Below are 19,222 nucleotides of genomic sequence, written 5' to 3'. Positions count from 1 at the left end.
CCAGGATTTGACCCCGGTATCTATCTGAATGTCTCACAGCCAAGCTACCTTTGTTTTTTTTAAAACTAGGTCCAAGTGCATAATTATTTTCTGTATTGGATACTGGCCAAGAACAACTTTTTCGATGTTCAGTTAGTCCCCACCGCCTTTTAAAAAAATATTTAAAACTCTTCACTGACCATAGGAAATATACTGTTGGGGTTTTCCAACAAGCATCAGCTATGATTCCATCTGTATTACTTGGAGGACTGATCATTTTGTCAATTATGCACATATCTGCTTTATTCTTTAACTCCACCAAAAAGCTGAATCATAGAAAATTCAATTAAATTAGTGGGGGTTTGTTTGCTTTTAAGTATTTTTAGGATGCAATATGAAAATATATATAGAGAGAATAATATAACACTTATGTACTTACTTATCAACCCAACTTTAACGCATCTTCACATTTTGGATATGTATTCAGTTCCTAGGGCTATTGTATTAAGTTGGTGCAAAGGGAATTGCGGTTTTTGCAATTACTTTTAACCTTTTAAATCACAATTACTTTTGCACCAACCTAATAACAAAGCACCACAAACTGGAAAACTTGAAGCAACAGGAATTTTTTCTTTGCAGTTCTGGAGGCTAGAAATGGAAAACCAAGGTGTTGGCAGTGTTGGTTCCGACCGCAGGCTCTGAAAACCTGTTCCAAGCTTCTCTATCGCATTCTGGTGGTTCCCAGCAATTCTTGGAGTCCCTCGGCTTGTAAAGAATCACTTCAATGTCTGCTTCTACCTCTCTTTTCACAGAGTGTTTTCCCCTGTGTTTCCCTCTTTCACTCTTATAAAAATACTGGTCATATTAGACTCAAGACTCACTCTACTTGAGGATGCTCTCACCTTAGTTTACTTAATTACATCTGCAACAATCCCATTTCCAAATAAAGTCATATTCTGAGGTTCTGGGAAGGATTTGAATTTTGGGAGAACACTGTCCAACCCAGTCCACTATAGTAGCATTTTATCTTTTCCCTGTTTCTTTTTTTTTTAAGGAAAATAAATTATAGAAACACTTGAAGCTCCTTATATACCAATCTCCCAAACAAGAAGCCCCCCATAGTCCATATTCTGAAAGTGGTATTAAGATTAAGATTAAATCCCATTAAGATATAATGTGCATGTATTCATAAACAACACAGAAAATTACATGGCATGTCATAAAACTCTACAGAAATAGAACTATACTATACAAGTCGTTCCGTACTTTGTCTCTTTCACTCATCACTGCCGTTGAGATTCACCATTGCCTTAACTTTATGGCATTCTATTGTGGTTTATATTTATTCACTCGTCTACTGATGGACATTTGGGCTGTTTTCATTTCTGTGATATTTCAAACACGGTTGCGATGGACGTTCCTGGATAGGTTTCCTTGTGCTAGAATTTCTCTCGAGTACAATCCTGGAAGTTCAGTTTCCACGTCACCGGGTATAGTTCAAGTTGAACAGATATCACCAAACTGCTCTCCAACATGTTTGCAAATATTTGCACTTTATCCAGAAGCATGGGTGTACTTATTCCTCTATGTCCTTATAAAAATGTCATGTTTGCAAATTTGCCAAACTGAAAGATGACCAATGGAATTCCATGATTTTAGTATGAATATCCTCCATCACTGGGAATGTTAATCACCTCTTGATACTGTAGTGGTTTGATGATAACTTCCAAAACATATGTCCGTGTCAAACCCCTGGGGCCTGTGAATGTGACGCTATTTGGGAAACGTCTTTGCACATGAAATTAAGCTAAAGATCTTGAGACGAAGAGATCATCCTAGATTGTTGGGTGAGTCCAAATCCATTGACAAGTGTCCCTATCAGAGAGACACAGGGAAGGTTTGGCAGACAGGAGGGAAGGAGGTAACGCAAAGAGGAAGGCAGACAGTGGAGTGATGTGCTCATACACCCAGGAAGTCAAAGAATGCCAACAGCCACCAAAGCTTGAAGAGACTGCAAAGAATTCTTTCTCCCCTAGAGCTTTCAGAAGGAGTGCCGCCCTACTGATACCTCGATGTCAGATGTCTGGTCTCCTGAACTATAAGAGAATACACTTCTGTTGTTTTAAGCCACCCAGTTTGGGGCAATTTTTACAGCAGCTACATGAAACCACAGAAAACTACTACAGTTTATTAGCCATTTAGGTTTCCTATTTTTTGAATTGTTACTCACATCCCTTACTCATTTCATTTAGGAATTGCTTGTCTTTTCAGATGAATGTATAGGACGCGCGCACGCGCGTGTGTGTGTGATGTTAAGCTTATGCTAATTATAGATTATAGGCATTGTAATATCATCTCAGTCTTATTTTACCCCCCCTTTGTTTCGCTCATCATATGAAATATTTCAGTTTTAATTAAGGAGAGTTTTTCATTCATTTACGATTTCTGATTTCTTAAAAATCCTGTCCTAACCTTTGTATTTTCTCTTACATTTTCTTCTACATTTTCGTTTTTCACATTTCTGTATTTAACATATTTGGAATGTATTTACACAGAATATGAGGACAGAATCCAGTGTTATCTTTAACTCCACAGGTAGCCAATTATGTTTATTCATCAGTTCACTATTTCCCCAAAAGTTTACAATGCCATCTGTAAAGTATATCAGGTTTATATGCATGTGTGGGCTTATTTCGGACATATTAGCTTATTTACCTGCCCCTATATTAATACCAGGCTATCGCAATTACAATAACTTTGATCTCTGGTAAGGCAAATCTCCCCATGTCATTTCTCCTCCTCTCCAAACGTTGTTGGATATTCTTGACCCTTTGCTTTTCCATACAAACTTCAACATCAGCTTATCAAGTAACATTGAAAAAAAAAAGCAAACCCTGCTAAGGGACTATAATTGCAATGACTGACTTAGTAAACTGAGGATAACTGACAGCTTTATGACATCGAGTCTTCCCATTCAGAAGCATGGTACATATATGTATCTTCTATCGTCTTCAGCAATGTTTCATAATATTTCTCCCCTGGGGCCTGGTAGTATTTGGTTGGATTTGTATCAAAAAGTACTCTAAGTTTTGATGCTTTTGAAAATCAATTATTTTTTTTCCTACTGCCATTTTCGAATAAGGTATTGTTTAATAAAAGTGTCACAGATTTCTCTATGTCTGTCTAGTTTTTATCCAGCCATCCTGCTAAAGTCATATTAATTTTGTGAGTTTCTCTGTAGGTTCTCTTGCAACCGTTTAGGTAGAAAATATGCCGCTTGCAAATATATATAGTTTATCTTTGGAAGTTTACTGACTCTCTCTTGTGCTTCTTTATTGCATTGACTGGGACTTCAATTACAATACTGAATAGCAAGTGATGACAGCCATCCTTGTCTTATTCCTGTTTTTCAGTCAAAAGCTTTGACATCTTTGCTATTAACTATGATATTTTCTGTATATTTCTAATAGATACTCAGAAGTTTCTTTCTAGTGCTCACTTTTATCTTGAGTTGATATTTTTATCCTGAACAGATGTTGAATTTTATTAAATGCCACTTATGTTATATTAATTATGATTTTTCTCTTTTATCTCTTAATGTGCTAGATGATATTAACAGTTTCTCTAATACTGAATCATTCACACACTCACAGGATAAAACATACTTCATCATGGACATCACTAAATTTTATTTACTAAAATTTTATTAAGGATGTTTGTTTGCATTTATGTAAAATGAGACTAGTCTTTAGTTTTCTATTCTCATATTTTCCAAAGTTGGATTGTACAAAGATATACTAGCCTTACCAAACAAGCTTTTCTTCTTTTTCTAATTTGTTTCCACTTCTTGTAAGTTTATTCTGTGTGGCTATTACCTTCAGAATTAAATACCCAGACTCAGACAGCAATAGATCAGTTATCTCAGGCAAAAGTATATTCAACAAAAACTACAGCAAAGATTGAAAAGTTTAAGTTCAAAAAGGTAAACCAAAACAAACAAGGACAAAAACCTTGGTTTGAGCTTTGTCAAGAGCTACTCAGTCGGTCTCAAAGATGTTGTGAATCTATGACCTGGGAACCTAAACACACCCATCAAGAGGCTAATTTTGACACCACAAATTTACCAAGTCTGGATGGTAGAAGAATCTGTGTACGCTATCTGCTCTTGGAGAATTGCGTGTGAGACACTGCTTCCTTCCTTGCAATGATGACTGTTCCCTTTATCACATTTTATGTGAGGTTTTTGATCTCTTCCATCATAAACAAAGCCTCTTAACTTCTATCTGCCCTTTCATCCCCCCACTACCGAAAGGCATGGGAGTTCTCTCCAGTGACATTACTCTGTAGTGAGCAGACATTACAGGACTGTCCACTGTCTCTAGTTTGCATTGGTTGGGCCTCATAACCTTGTCTCCTGGAGAAAGTTTCTCCCTCCAGAACCACACTGGGCCTGTGGACAAACCACACGAATCCAAGCCTGGCTCCTGTATAAGCCATGTAGGATTTCAGCACCTCACAATTTAAAAGCAGCAGATAGTGTTCTGCTTGTACCTAAAAGACATGACAAAATTCTCTCTTCCCTATACCTGTGCCCAAAGAAATGCCAGTGTCGTTCTAGGCCTGTGTACCATGCCACCTGAGTGGCTCAACCTGCAGGTCAAACCGAGCTCATGCTCCTTTGAGTAAGGTCTGCAGTTTATAGTCCTGCCTCTAAAGAAAGAACTGTTTTCCCACAGACAAAACCAACTTTACTCCTCTGCCATGGTCAAAACTGTCCATAGTACAAGGCTTAAAAACTCTCACAAACTGTGATAGAAAGAAAGCAAGTTGTCGAGCTCTAAAAACCAACCACAGTGAAAAGCTCAAATCCCACATGCCCTCTGCAAGGTATCCATGAAGCGTAACCATCCACCCTGGCCCTACCAGAAACATATGATTGTGTGCCCCTGGATTTTACGAAGGGCCATAATCTTTTATATACAATTCGACATTTTTTTCCCGTAAGTTTCGTTTTTTCCCATTAGTTTACAGCAAACATTTGTGGGGTAAAACCTCATCTAACGTAGTGTGAGTCTACTTATAGTCACTCAGTGTCCAAAGGAATTAAAATGAAGTTGAGTCTCTACTTGGGATGTGAGCATGCCTTTCATGCTTCTAGAAAACAAAATTTCAAATGTTGACAATTTCTGTAACACATGAATATTATATCTGATCTCCAATACACCAACAAAATCTGCCACTTAAGGGAACTATAATGAACTAAATGGCAGAACAAGGAGACTTTTAGCAGTGCAAACAATCTTTCCTAATATTATCTATCCTGTACATTCATACTTTTGAATTCAGGATATAACGAACACCAGCTATTCATATTCGGCACTGTCACTTTTTATCATTTTGCATTAATTTCCCAAATAGAATTGTCAGAACCCAATTAAGTTTGGTCCTCCCAAACAAGCAAAGATGACAGATACTTAACAGCAATACCTGAAGAGTCTGGCAACTTCAAAAATGTGTAAATTGAAGGTATGAAGACATATATAGACCATAAATAGTTCTTGATAAGTTTTATCACATTTTTGAATAAACAAAAACATTAAATGGATATGGTCATATAAAAAATTTTACAATAATAAGGCACATTGACATTAAAAAACTAACTTTTTCCCCCAATGAATAATACAGATAATACTGGTTAGATTTTTTCCACCTGAAAGTTATCTTGGAAATGAACATGCCCAAAAGAAAACAGTAATAATAAAGTTGTTTTAAGATTAGGGAGAGTGAACACATTCCTGTAGAATATCTTCTTATACAACTGAAATCTTTCCATCCCTTCCATCTTTCAGCAAACGAGCCTTAAATTTAAGAATGTACCCTGGAGACAGCATAATCATTTTCCCCATGTTGAAAAATTACTGGGCAGAAAATAGCGAAATACTACTTAATTATCTCAGCACAACAGTAGTATATCCCACGCTCTTTAAAAAACACACATTTAAAGTTTACTAAGGTAGAAAATTTATATGTGTAGTTTATGTGATTGTCTTTATGCAATTCAACCATTACATCTTAATCTGACTAGTATTCAAAGAACTTTATATCAACATTCTCCATTATATTCTTTTAAATCTGGAAATTATCTGACATGGAAAAAATCACAGGAAGAGGCAAGGGAAGAAATAAAGGAGGGAGGCAAGCAGGAAAGGAGGGAAAAGAGGAAAAGGAGGGAGAGAGAAGGGAGGAAGACGATAGGGGAAGAGGGAGGGAAGAAGAAGAGAGAAGAGAAGGGGCAGTGCAGTTGCCTACAGCATGTAACCAGTGAACTCAGTCTTATAGGACAGGTAGTGTGTTTTCAGGGTAAAGATGGCAAGGACCTTTAAAACAGGACACAGAATAATAAAAAACAAGATGTGCACATTATATTCAGGTAACCCCATTTTTTTTCCCCCATCACTGACCAGTCAAGTATGCACGAGGAAATTTAATGAAATAAGGTTATAAGATTTGGATGTTTGTGTCCCTGCCCCCGCAACAACAACAAAAAAATCATATATTGAAACCCTAACTCCCAGTGGTAGTATTAGAAGGTGGGGCCTTTGGGAGGTACTTAGGTCATGAAGGAGGGTGGAGCCCTCATGAATGGGATTAGTGCCCTTACAAAAGAAACCCCACAGAGATTGCAAACTGGTGCAGCCCCTAAGGAAAACAGTGTGGAGATTCTTCAAAAAACTGAAAACAGAACTACCATGTGGCCCAGCAATTCCACTTCTGGGTATTTATCCAAAGGAAAAAAAAAATCACTAGTTTGAAAAGATATGCACCCCTATGTTCACTGCAGCAGTATTTACAACAGCCAAGGTAAGCAAACAACCGAGGTGTCCATCGATAGATGACTGGAGAAAGAAGGTGTGATATATATACACTACAGAATATTATGCAGCAATTACCAAAAGAATGAAATCTTGCCATTTGAGACAACATGGATGGAACTAGAGGGTATTATGCTAAGTAAAATAAGTCAGGCAGAGAAAGACAAATATCATATGATGCCACTTATGTATAGAATCTAAAAGAACGAAACAAAACAAAAACACTCAGAAACAAAGACTAAAGGGATGGTTACTAGAAGGTGGGGGGGGAGGGGGAGGATGGATGAAAAGGGGAAGGGAAATATAGTCAGTAATATTGTGATAAGTTTGCATGGTAACAGATCATTACTAGCATTACTGGGGTGATCACACTGTAAGGTATAAAAATGTTAAATTACTATACTGTACACCTGAACTAAAATAAGATTGAATATAAATTATATCTAGAAAATACATAAATATTAAAACAAGAGACCGCACAGAACTCCCTAGCCCCTTCACCATGCAGACAGGGAGAAGGCACCAGGAAGTAAGTCCTTGCCAGCCGCCACGCTCGATCTGCCAGAATCATGATCTCGAAATTCCCAACCTCCAGAAAGGTGAGAAATAAATTTCTGTTCTTTATAAGTCAGCCAGTCTACGGCGTTTTGTTATAGCAGTCTAAATGGGCTAGGGCATAAAGGTACAAGAGTTGACAAAAAACTGATCCAACAGGTCCATGTATAATCCAAGCATTGCAACGCAACACTTAATGGAAGGGGGAAACACTGCAGAACGGAGAAGACGAAGCACGGAGCCCTCTCCAAGACAATGTGTGAAGCCAAGAACCCTGACTGTCAGATGGTTTGGTACAATAGCAAATAGAAATAATGAAATGAATGGTTTCTCAGTCAGGCAGGCTCTGGCCACTAATCTAAAGTCACGGCGGACCCGATACTGCCTTCTCCTCCATCCCTGTTTCATTTACAATAATAATCACATCCCACTTATGGTTTCAATAACCAAACTTTCTGGAACTGCCACCTTATGCCATTATAAATGTACACAATTTTGAAGCACTTAGTAAAGAAAAAGCCAAAATGTAAATCTCTCCATAATATATGCACTCAGCACCCCCTCTCCCTCTCCGCCGCCCCCCATGCCTTTGTGCTGATAGCCATGGACAAACCAGGGTTCTTCAAGTGTGGGCAGAGGCAATCCCAGTCACCCCAGAATGCCCCTGGGGGCTGGCCTCACTATGCAGACTTCTGCAAAGGGGGGCATGGAGGGGGAAAGAGGAGGGTCAAAGGAAGGAAGAGGAAGGAGGGAGGAAGGAGTGCGAGAGAGATGGGGCCAGACTGACTGATGCCGGGAGCTCAGCATGGAGGGAGCAAGCTGGGAGTCCCTAAACAACCCCCACCCCCCAGCTTGCTCAAGCATCACAAGCCTGCCAGGAAAGAAGAGGGGCCAAGTTCACATTATGCCTATCATCTGTGAGTGCACCAGAGCAGGAAATGAAGCCAATTTTCTAAACAAAGGCTATGGGGTGGGAGTGGGGGTGGGGGTGGGGTTTGGGGTGGAGGAGGGAGAGGGAGGGAGGGAGGAACGGAGGGAGAAAGGGAGAGAGAGAGAAGGCTGGTCTCCATTACTTTTCCCAACATGCATGGAACAGAGGTTAAGTATATTTAATACCTTACCTCTTGAAGGACCGTTCATATCCACCTGTAATCATCACTAGTTTAATACTTTCTGTCCATACTACATCATCAGATGTGCATATAATTTCATAAGAAAAGAAGACAAAATAGAATGGGAATTAAATTCCTGTATGTGACTTAGAAACTTTTAGAACAGAAATCAATAGTCATGCTACAATCTCAGCAGTATATAAAGGATTAAACATATTCCAAGGTGACTAGAAAAAAATTACAAAAGTAGAAAATCATCACTTACTGCATCAGAATCAAGTAGAGATTAAAGGCCATTGGGGAAAATTTTTCCTCTCTGCAACTATTCTTTGTGATATAAAAAAATTAAAGCATTTATGAACCATATCAAAACGGAAAACACTTGCTCAAAAAGAAGCATTCTTGCAATAGAAAACTGCAATTCCTAAAATAATGTTTCCTAAACATTATGCTTGAATTCAACACTTCATGATTTCCCCCGAACTTTGGAGCCCTAGACTATTCCAAATCTACAAATGTTGGCTGAGTAGAAATAAAACAAATCCAAGTGTCATACTGAAGCTAGCCGTAAGGCCTAATGAGTCAACCTAGATTAAACTGTTATAAACACAATAAATGTCCATCATAGTGAAAACACAATAATCTCATTAAATTAAATGCCTGTTAGTTTTAATTTCTAAATGTGATTTAAGATCACCTGCCAAAAGTTTAGAAACAAAATTAAAAGCACATAAAAATAGTATTACTGTTGTTAAAATGTGGATAGTTAAATAAACCTTGACAGGAAAAATTGAAGGTATTAAAAAAAGGACATGTGATGATACTTCATAGGGGGACGTTCCTGGAGAACCTTTGGGAATCTTCTAGAATGCTCCTAAAAATCACCTGTATCCTTGTATTGTTCCTATAAAAGTGAATCACCCAGACTGTGACTGGTCACTAGACGTCCATAAGATTACTGCCACACAGTCACCCACTGGAGACAGCAAGTAGAATTAATTAGTGCTGCTTTGAAAACTATTATGAGTAGGTTTATCCATAGGAAGCTGCCTTTTCTTAGTACATCACAAATAGTCAGATAACGGCAGGTTCATGCAGTTCAAGCGAAAAGTTACCATTTGAAATGTAGTATGTGCCAGGCATTGTGGTAAATTAGCCTGCTTAATCTTATTTAATTTTCACAGCTTCATGAGAAATTCACATATTGTCCGTATCTGTGTACATAGCATTTCCATTCTGAGGTAGGTGCCAGCACATTCATGTCCTCTAGATTTGCTCAATGCAAAAGCGGAAAACTTGCAAGGAGTGACATGGTCTCAATCATCCCCTACTCCAAGCTTGGAAAGTGAGAGGGGTAATTTTCATTATCAACTGCTTATACGTGTCGCTCCCAACAGTCTGCGATTCTTGAGGTCAGGGATCGTGCCTTATTCATCTGTATCTGCCCAGGGCATAAGGCAGCAGCTGACTAGCATTTAAATAATTGTTTCATTAGATGAATTGTTTATGTCAAAAAACTGATCACTTTATTTAGTGTCTATATATGTTCAGTACTGTATAAGCCATGGTTTCCTGCTCCGAAAGAACTGATAATTATTAGAAAGTCAAACACATGACAACATGAATTAAGTGTTGAATTCTGGAAAAAAAAAAAGATACTTTTGGGAAAGTAATACTCCAGGTAATAATAATAGCAGCTGATGTGTAGCACTGTGGTTAGCAATTTCAATTAATTGGTTCAGTCAGCAACAGTCCTGGCAGGTAGGCACATTATCATCTGTTTCACGGATGAAGAAAATGACGCACAGCAAGGGTAAGTAAATCCAATAGCACCAAGGAATCAGATAGTGTGAGGCTAGAATTACAAAATGTGTGAGAGCCGGAATTCCAACCCACATAGAAATAAAACAATTCTTTCCGCCTGTTTGTCCTCCCTGTGTTTAAACCCTTTCCTCTGTGCTGAAGAGTTCACAAATCCTGGAAGTCAGACTCCTAACCATTTGTGTAGAATGGAACTTTTGGTAGCCTGGTCAAGTCCATGGATCCCTTCTCAGGGTAATATTTTTAAATGCATAAGATCAAAGTTCACCAGATTACAATGGAAGGCAGTTTTAATAAAATAGTTATGAAGATTTTTTTGTTTTTAAAGAGGGTGCAGCTCACAGTGGTCCATGCAGGGATCGAACCGGCAACTTTGATGCTATCAGCACCACGCTCTAACCAACTGAGCTAACCAGCCACTCCATGAAGATATTTTTTTAAAACAAATTTCGGCTACAGCAATTTATGTGCATCTTTAATAACTCATTAACAAGATATAATGAGGGATTTAAAAGTACTATAGTTTTGGTGTAGTGTACGCACATAAATGGTATTTCAAGATAGCTGCAATAAACACATGATACAGTGGATTCTCAAGAACAGAACAAATGAACAAACAAAACTGAAATTGACTCGGATACAGAGAACAAACTGATGGTTGTTAGATGGGAGAGGGGTTGGGGGATTGGGTAAAAAAGTTGAAGGGATTAGGAAGTACAAATTGGTATTTACAAAATAGTCCTGGGGATGTGAAGTACAGTATATGAAGTACAGTATGGGGAATATAGTCAATAATATTGTAATAACTATATGTACTGTCAAATGGGTACTAGAATTATTGAGATCACTCCATAAATTATATAAATGCCTAACCACTACGTTGTACACCTAAAACTAAAATAATATTGAATATCAACTATAATTTTAAAAACACATTCACAGAATGTAAAGTACAGCGTAAGGAATACAGTCGATGGTATTGTAACAGCTACATACAGTGTCAGAGGGGTAGTAGACTTCCTGAGGTTATCACTGTGAGGTGTGTAAATATCTAATCACTATGTTGTTTTGTACACCTGAAACTAATAATAAAAGTTAATGGTTACCCAATAAAGAAAGAAAGGACATAAATACAAGAAGACAAACCGAGTCATCTGCTAAGAGAATTCTGAGATGAGTCAGCAGTGACGTGGAGAGCTTGGATGATGGTGGTGGGTGTAGCAATGAAAAAATTAAGACTAGGCATAATTTGATGTTGGATTGTGTGAGGGTCAAAGAAAACAGTAGCTGAAAACAACTATAAATGTTCATCTCCGTTACTCAGAAAGCAGTAATGGTACTGGGAGAAAGGAAGCGGTGATCTAGGTAAGGCAGGTGAACTGAATATTTGTGAAGCCAGACACCATGTTGCTTGGGTTACATATGCAAATAATGTTAACGTATGAAGGAAGCACTTCGGAGGGTAGTATAGGATAAATCTGTAATAACACACCAGCAAAAATCACCAGGATATAATACAAAAATATATGTATTTCGGTTGGTGATAAATCCACAGATACTGCTACTACTACTGTGGTTTGTTGTCTATATTCATACTGTAAGTAAACCTTAAGTTTCACGTAGGGTTAGTGAAAATAAAGGTATCATGTTTTCCCACCTGAGTTCACGGATTCCCTGAACACTATCCAGATGAAGAACCTCAGCTGTAAATCGCCACTCATCAGTTTCTCTCTGAAGCCATCTCTTTTTCTCTTGGAGCACTTACCTGGTCCTTCCTCACCTCATAACTACGAATGACGGGAAAGCGCCTTAACGCTTACCAGAGTACAGAGTGGTTCAGAGCCAGGCAGAACCCACGCACCTGGAGGTACCTGCACAGCGTCTCACACAGAGTGGATGCTCGAAGGTTTATGGGAGAAATGCGCACAGATTTGATGTCATCCCCTTGGCTGAAAATATTAGGCATCTCTTAAACAGTTTCAAATTTGTTTCCAATAGCTGTCCTTCTTCAACACACCAAATCTTACCTCACCAGGTCAACCCTTTTAAATAAAACACCCATCACAAACCAGGATTTACAGGCAAAAGGCCGCGCATCTCCTAATAATCTTACAGAAACAAGATTCTCCATCCTAAAGGTAACTTCAGTGACAAAAATGAGTTATTTTTTAAACTGTAAAGTATTAATTAGTAGGGATTATGTCTTTAGTGTTTTATGGGGTACCAAATGAAAACAGGCCTTTCAGTATTTTTTAAATGATTAATATAAAGGTAATTAAGTTGTATATGTGTAATCTAAACCAAAAATGTACTAAGAAACAGATTTTAATGACTACCTTGGCCAGACATAGGCTTGCATATTTTTCCTGTTTAATGCTTTTTACTCTGCAGGAGCTTATTCTATGCATTTTTATGACTATGAGAGAGAAAAGCTTTGAATGTACCAAGGTGAGAACAGCACCCATTGGGACTGGCTAACAAGGATACATGTGATTCCTCTCAAAACCTGACTCCTGAAACCAAAGAAAAGACAGACTTTAAAAACAGAAGTTGAATGATAAAAAGGTCTATTGAGTAAATCTGACAGAATATAAGCAGGAGAAATGCATTTAACGGAATTAGGAGTGACATTTAAACAAGCACAAACTGCCTGACTCCTTCAGGGTCACAAAGGGAGTCAGGGAAATGGGATTATTTACCTCTGAAAACTTTTAGAAACTGAACAATGATCCAGGTCATCAAGGAAAACTTTATAACTCTAAAATTAAGGAGAACTTTCTGAAACAAACAAACAAAAAACAAAGCCATCCACATGAGATACCATTTGCCGAATGAGGTAGATAACTAACCAGAGTTGTTCGAAGAAATGTGACTTAACCTTAAGGTAAAAAGATAATTAATTTAAGTAAAATAAATGACACTAAGCAACTTCCTAAAGAAAAAGCTTTCATGTTAAAGAGCATACCCCTTATTAATGAAGGAGTAACTGATCAAATGTAATCTATAGCCCAGTAGGCTGACCCATCAGGAAGCTCAGAACTCCTACTGCTCAGAGACCCTTGAAGCATGAACTTGGCATTGTCCCCGAAGGAGAATGTGGCTCTGCTGACTCTGAATTTAATAAAAGAACCAAGAGGTTCCAGTAGCCTGATGGTTAGACACATTCCCAGATGTGTCTAAACTCTTCCTGAACCGTGGTCGTCAGACCAAAGGATGACAAAACTGTGGCTTAGCACAAAATAAGCACCTCAGGCCTGGCGAGGCTCTACCTGTGCAAGGTGGTACCCCTACATTCAGCACTCCTCTCTGGATTCAGAAAATTAGGAACACTAGCTACATGAGGCAAGCCACATGGGCTTTGCTCTTTATGGCTACCTGCCTGGGATTAAAATTCCACGTCACTGGCCAAACCGGAAATCAGCACTAGGTCTACCCCACACCCCACTGCCTCCCTACAAAAACACAATATCATTTTATAAGAATAAAGATGCAGAAGAAAAGAAGATTAAGAGTGCACACAGCTCAAGCCCTGCCCTCTACAAATTTGCTATGTGGGACTGAAAAATTCAGTTTCTTCTAAAAACACATGAAGAGAAGGAAAATGCTCTAACAAGAAGATTCCCTCAGCTATCTTCAAGCAACAAAATTCTACACTCTCTAGGCTACCTAGCCTTCATCACAAAATGGATGCCCTCAAGAATGCAAGCAACTCTACAAAACACACTGACAGGCAGCAGAAAGCAAACTACCCTAAATAGAAATAGGAACCTCAGACATGAAAAATGCATTTTCCAGATTCTTACAGAACGCCTTATTTAAAATGCCATCCTTCGAATTTAAGAAATGTGACGTGAAATAAAATGGCAACTATCAAAAATAACAAATGCAATGTGATCGGCAGAGCTCAATGCAAATTTAAAACCTCACTTCTCATTACTGGTTACTGGATTTCATCTATGAATGTGCTGACCTTTTTTTACACCTTCCTGGCACAGGCTGCCAATCTTGGTTTACTTAGCGACCATCAATTCACTACGAAAAAAGACCTTTTCCATAGCATTATTGCGAAGTTTAAAAGAGATTCTGACAGGTCAAACATCCCTTGGAATATGAAGAGTAAATAAATGTTCCTATGCTAAAGTAAAATGAAAAAGAAATTTTCATCGAAATATTTAAATGCGGCTCTCCCCAGCCCCTTTACCTCTAGCTTGCACACACAAGACTAAGAAATGCTCAGGTTGTGCGTATCAGTTCTAAAAAGTAAGGTCTTTACATTGAAAAATAAATAAATAAACAAACAAATAAATAAATAAATAAATAAATAAATAAAGCCTTAAATTAAAAGGCTCTCAGTTTTTACAAGGCAACCATTAAACACTCGCACTTAACTTGTAAATAAATATGAAGAGTCAGATAACGTCAGGGAAAGAGAGTAATAAGAGAAATGACACCAAACTGACTGCTGGCGGTGGGAAGCTGCAGCAGATACCCCGAGGAAGCTGATTTAGGAAGAAGCTGGCTGATGAAGTCAAGCCCCTTGGTGTTCTGGACTAGGAAGTAAGATATATAGATTTTTTTTTTTTTTACATGACTGTGAATAAAAGTTCAAACGCCATGGCCTGGAGACTTATCCTGGAACTACAGAATCAAGTCATGCCTCCCTTTGTTTTTTGTTCTTTATATTTTGTACATGTAAGAGCATGCAAGGCAAGGAACGGGAAAACTATAAAGAAACAAATTAACTCTCAGAGCCCTGTGTAATCGGAGGGAGCTTCAGAGATCATCTTCCCCCTTCAACAGAGCGGGTAACGGGCCCACAGCAATGACATGAGCTACTAATGCATCAGCTCTATTCACAGAGCTACTAACCCAAGAAGGGTGGTAGCTGGAATGAGGAGGGCTAGGGGGGTGTATGATGCAAACCACTGTCACCAATGATTTATGAACCAGAAAATGCAATCCAAAGGAAGTAAAACGGGTGCAGTCTCCACTTGTAATATGAACATGTCTTTCTTTCTACTAGAACAGGAAATGAATAAGTATCAGAGTTTCATATGTATAAGGGAGAAACACCAAACTGTTACAGGAGTTATTTATAGATGTTGGAATTATAGGTGATATTTGTTTGCTTCTTTTTCAAATAATTAAAGCTTTACTTTTTAGAATAGTGTTAGGGTTATAGAAACTACAGAACCATAGGATACAAGTTTAGAAGGAACATAAAAGCCCATCCATGCTTCTGAAGTATTTTCAAGGAAACACAAAACCGTGAAACTAACGAGAGTCGCAATCCAAAGTAATTCCATAGCAATACTGAAGTGATACTTTTAAAAAAACAGAATTACGGGAAAATAAGAGCAAAGAACAAAATACACAATTTCTAGATAGAGCAGGAAGTGCTGACGTAATCATTCACTTAGGCCACAAGTACTTACTGAACACATCTGTGTGCTACACACTGGGATACAGTGGTAACCAGGACAGAAATGGTTCCTTCATGGAACATATATGAGTATTCTAGAAGTTGTAAGATCTAAGTCAACACATTTCTCAAATTACAGTGTGAAACAAAATGAACCAGGTGCAAGTTCAAAATTCAGATGTTCTGTCTCCAGGAATTCCGATTCCATAGGTCTTGGACAGAACCTAAGTGTTGTTTTTAATAAGCTTTAGTGGAAAGACTGAGGTTTTAGCTCTGCTATTAATTAGCTGTGCAGCTTTGGGCACAAGTCACTTACCTTCATCTCTAAGATGGGAATAATTCTGTTTAAAAGGTTTATTCTACAGAATAAAAATATTGTTTTAAGTGCTTCACACAGTACTTGGTGCAGCTGTATTCGAAATGGCAACCGTGAAATAATTGTGGCATACCATAAAGAGTCTGGATTCACATTTAACTTAGATGCTTACCAAATATACAACACTGGGCATGTCTTTTAATCTCTGGGAGCTTTAGTTTCCATTTACGTAATTTATGGGTAGTAATATTTGCACTCTATCACACAGAGATAATGGAAGAAAAAAATTAGGTATTTTGGGTAAGCTATAAAAATATTCCACAAAGGCAATAATTAATAGTAGAAACTGCCAGCATTGTTAGTCATAGCAAAGTACACAAAATTTTCATTAAAAAAAGGGAAAAGATTTTTGTGGAGGGAAAACATTGAAAAGGAACTTCTTTACCTTATTTTTCCAACAAAATGTACTTACTCATTCAAGAGTTTGAGTACCAACTGTGTGCCACCTGGGAAATAACTCCTCAGATTTAATCAGAAATGTAGTCTTCCATAAACCCATTACTAATATCAAAAATCTTAACAGCGCTTCAAGGGTTGTATAAACACAAGTTGGAAACAGTCTCACAAGTAAACACTGGCTGGAAATACATCCAAACAAACAGAAAACACTTGGTCACCCAGTCCAACCACCTCTTCCATACTTACACCTCTCTCTGCTAACAAGCCTGCCAAGTAATTATCGAATTCCATTGATTAGCCATCTACCAATTGTAAAATAGTCATCTGGGGAGATTTTAGAAGCACAGATGCTGAAGTTCTGCTTCCGTAAGCTCAGCACAGCTCCAGGATGAGTATGTGCAGTGAGCCTCCTACGTGACTGTGAAGAGAAGGCAGGGTCTGGCCGCCAGTGACCTGCACTCACCAGTTCATTCCATATACAGCCAGTGCAACCAAACTCCTGCAGCATTAGGCTGAAATCTTCTCCACTTCAGTTTCCACCTTAGTCCTACTCTTATTCTTCAGGCTATGTACAACACAAGCCTAATCCATCTCCCGGCTAAATATCTCTAGTTCCTTTAAGTAACTTACAAACTATATGTTTTAAGCCTGATAACCCTGAATGTGTCCATATCTTTTTATTTATATGTTGTGCCCAGAAGGAAACAGAATCCTTGCTTAGAATACAGTGGGCCTACTCTCTCCTTCATTAGAGTGACAATATATTTTCATGAATACAGCTTAAGTGCGCCTTTTACGAAACTGCGGCCACATTATATTACAATTACTTTTTTTAAAATACACTTATCTTTGAAAAATTTTGGATTCATACAAAAGTTGCAAATACAGTTCCAGCTTTCCTAATGTTACATGTACAGGCCCACAGTACATTCACTGAAACCAAAAAGGACCTCACTGTTTTATTTTTTAAATTATATCTTTTTACACAAATTACTTCTCTGAGCCGCATTTCCTTCATTCTGAACACAGACTTTTGACTCCTCTTTTTTTTTTTTTTAGAACATAGTGCAAGTAAAGGCCCTTATTTTTATCTTTTAAGATTGGGCAAGATTTCATCTTGTAAGACTTGGACGCAAGGACTTGCAACGTGAAATGTATCGCCCTCTGCTTAAGATTTTTGAGGTCCTACACTTGCTGAGATATTCTGAGTCAAGGTCCAGTCAGATAGCATCAGCTTTTGCCACTACACATTCATGCTGTCTTGCAGGAGACCCTGCTCGCTGCGCCATTTGTCTTGTGAGGCAGACTGCGGGGTCTCGGGTCCCGCTCCCCACATAAGAGCGCAGGATATGGTGAGGCCAAAAAGGAACACCCACGGAGCCATAGGTAGGGGAGTCACACCACTATAGTCTCACTGGAGGTTGGATCCACACAACCTGCAACCTGCTGTCCACTTCTCTGCCTGCCAACTAACCAACTGACCAACCAACTCAGCCACGACAGTTATATCAGTGGCTAATTGGCTAACTGTTTACAGCTGACTGCCAACTAGCCACAGCAGACGGCCATCTACTAGTCAGGCCAGCATTCCTCCACGTGAGGCCAAGAGCCTGGAAACTGCTCTCTGGGACTCTGTCCTCACACATGCCCTACACATATTTGATAAGTAAAACTTCTGTACTCTCGTCCAATTCAACAGGCCAAGGCCTGGGGAAATATGAACCTCCCTCAGGGTGCATTAAGTAATTTCTGATACATCCCATCAATGAATCGCAAATTCACTCATTATATGTAAATCCACTTACTTTGTTTTCATGCAGATATTATTCCCTGTCTCCAGGATGTTCAGACACATTGCGTCTTTCCATTTGTGGGGACAGAGCCACGAGTGCAGTTTCCAGGCTCTCGCCCTCATGTGGAAAGGTGCTCCATTCGGGTAGTAAATGGCCATCAACTGTGACAAATGGCCATCAGCTGTGGCTAGTTGGCCGTCAGCTGCAACCAGTGAGCCATTGGGCACTAATATAACTGCCGTGGCTACGCTAGCAGCAAATGGGGGCTAGCAAGAAGATGGTGGCTGAGCTAGCAAGAGCGGATTGCAGTTAGCAAGTGGGATTGGTTGGTTGGCAGAGAAGAGGACGCCAGGTTGCAGATCATGTGGTTCCTGTTTCCTGTGTCTCCAACCCAGCCACCAGCAAGAATATAGTGGTATGACTCCCGTATCTATGGCTCCGTGGGTGTTCCTTTTTGGCTTCACCATATCCTGTGTTCTTATATGGGGAGCGGGACCAGAGACCCCGCAGGACACCCTGCATAACACCATTTTTGTTTTTTACTAGTCTAATACATATTTGCCTGTTTAGCTTCTTCAACTGAAATGTTTAGAGCATCTACACAGTGGAAGGAATCCATTCCCCAAATGACTCTGAAATGCTTAGGAAAAAAGGGAACTCTCTAAATCTAACATCTACTGGCAACTCACTGAAGCAGCTAATGACCACGTGGAAACACCGGTGCACATGGGAAATCCATAGAGAATTTCTGATGAGTCACAGACTAAAATCAGAAAAAATAGCAAGGCAGTATCCATAGTATTATTCCTACAGGAAGAACAGAGGACTCAATTTATCCTCTTGAAATTAGTTACCGGTCTTAATTATTATAAAGCCTAGGGAACAAAATGGCA

At 38.8% G+C, this 19,222-nt stretch overlaps 1 protein-coding gene across 21 annotated transcripts in view; it reads right to left on the bottom strand.

The window, feature by feature from the left end:
• CADPS2 (calcium dependent secretion activator 2) overlaps positions 1–19,222 on the bottom strand; it is a 473,581-nt gene that overhangs the window by 346,548 nt on the left and 107,811 nt on the right. The window lies entirely within an intron of this gene.

This window comes from Rhinolophus ferrumequinum, chromosome 26 (genome assembly GCF_004115265.2).
Source record: "Rhinolophus ferrumequinum isolate MPI-CBG mRhiFer1 chromosome 26, mRhiFer1_v1.p, whole genome shotgun sequence".
Lineage (NCBI taxonomy): Eukaryota > Metazoa > Chordata > Mammalia > Chiroptera > Rhinolophidae > Rhinolophus > Rhinolophus ferrumequinum.
This window is presented reverse-complemented; position numbering and strand designations above follow the sequence as displayed.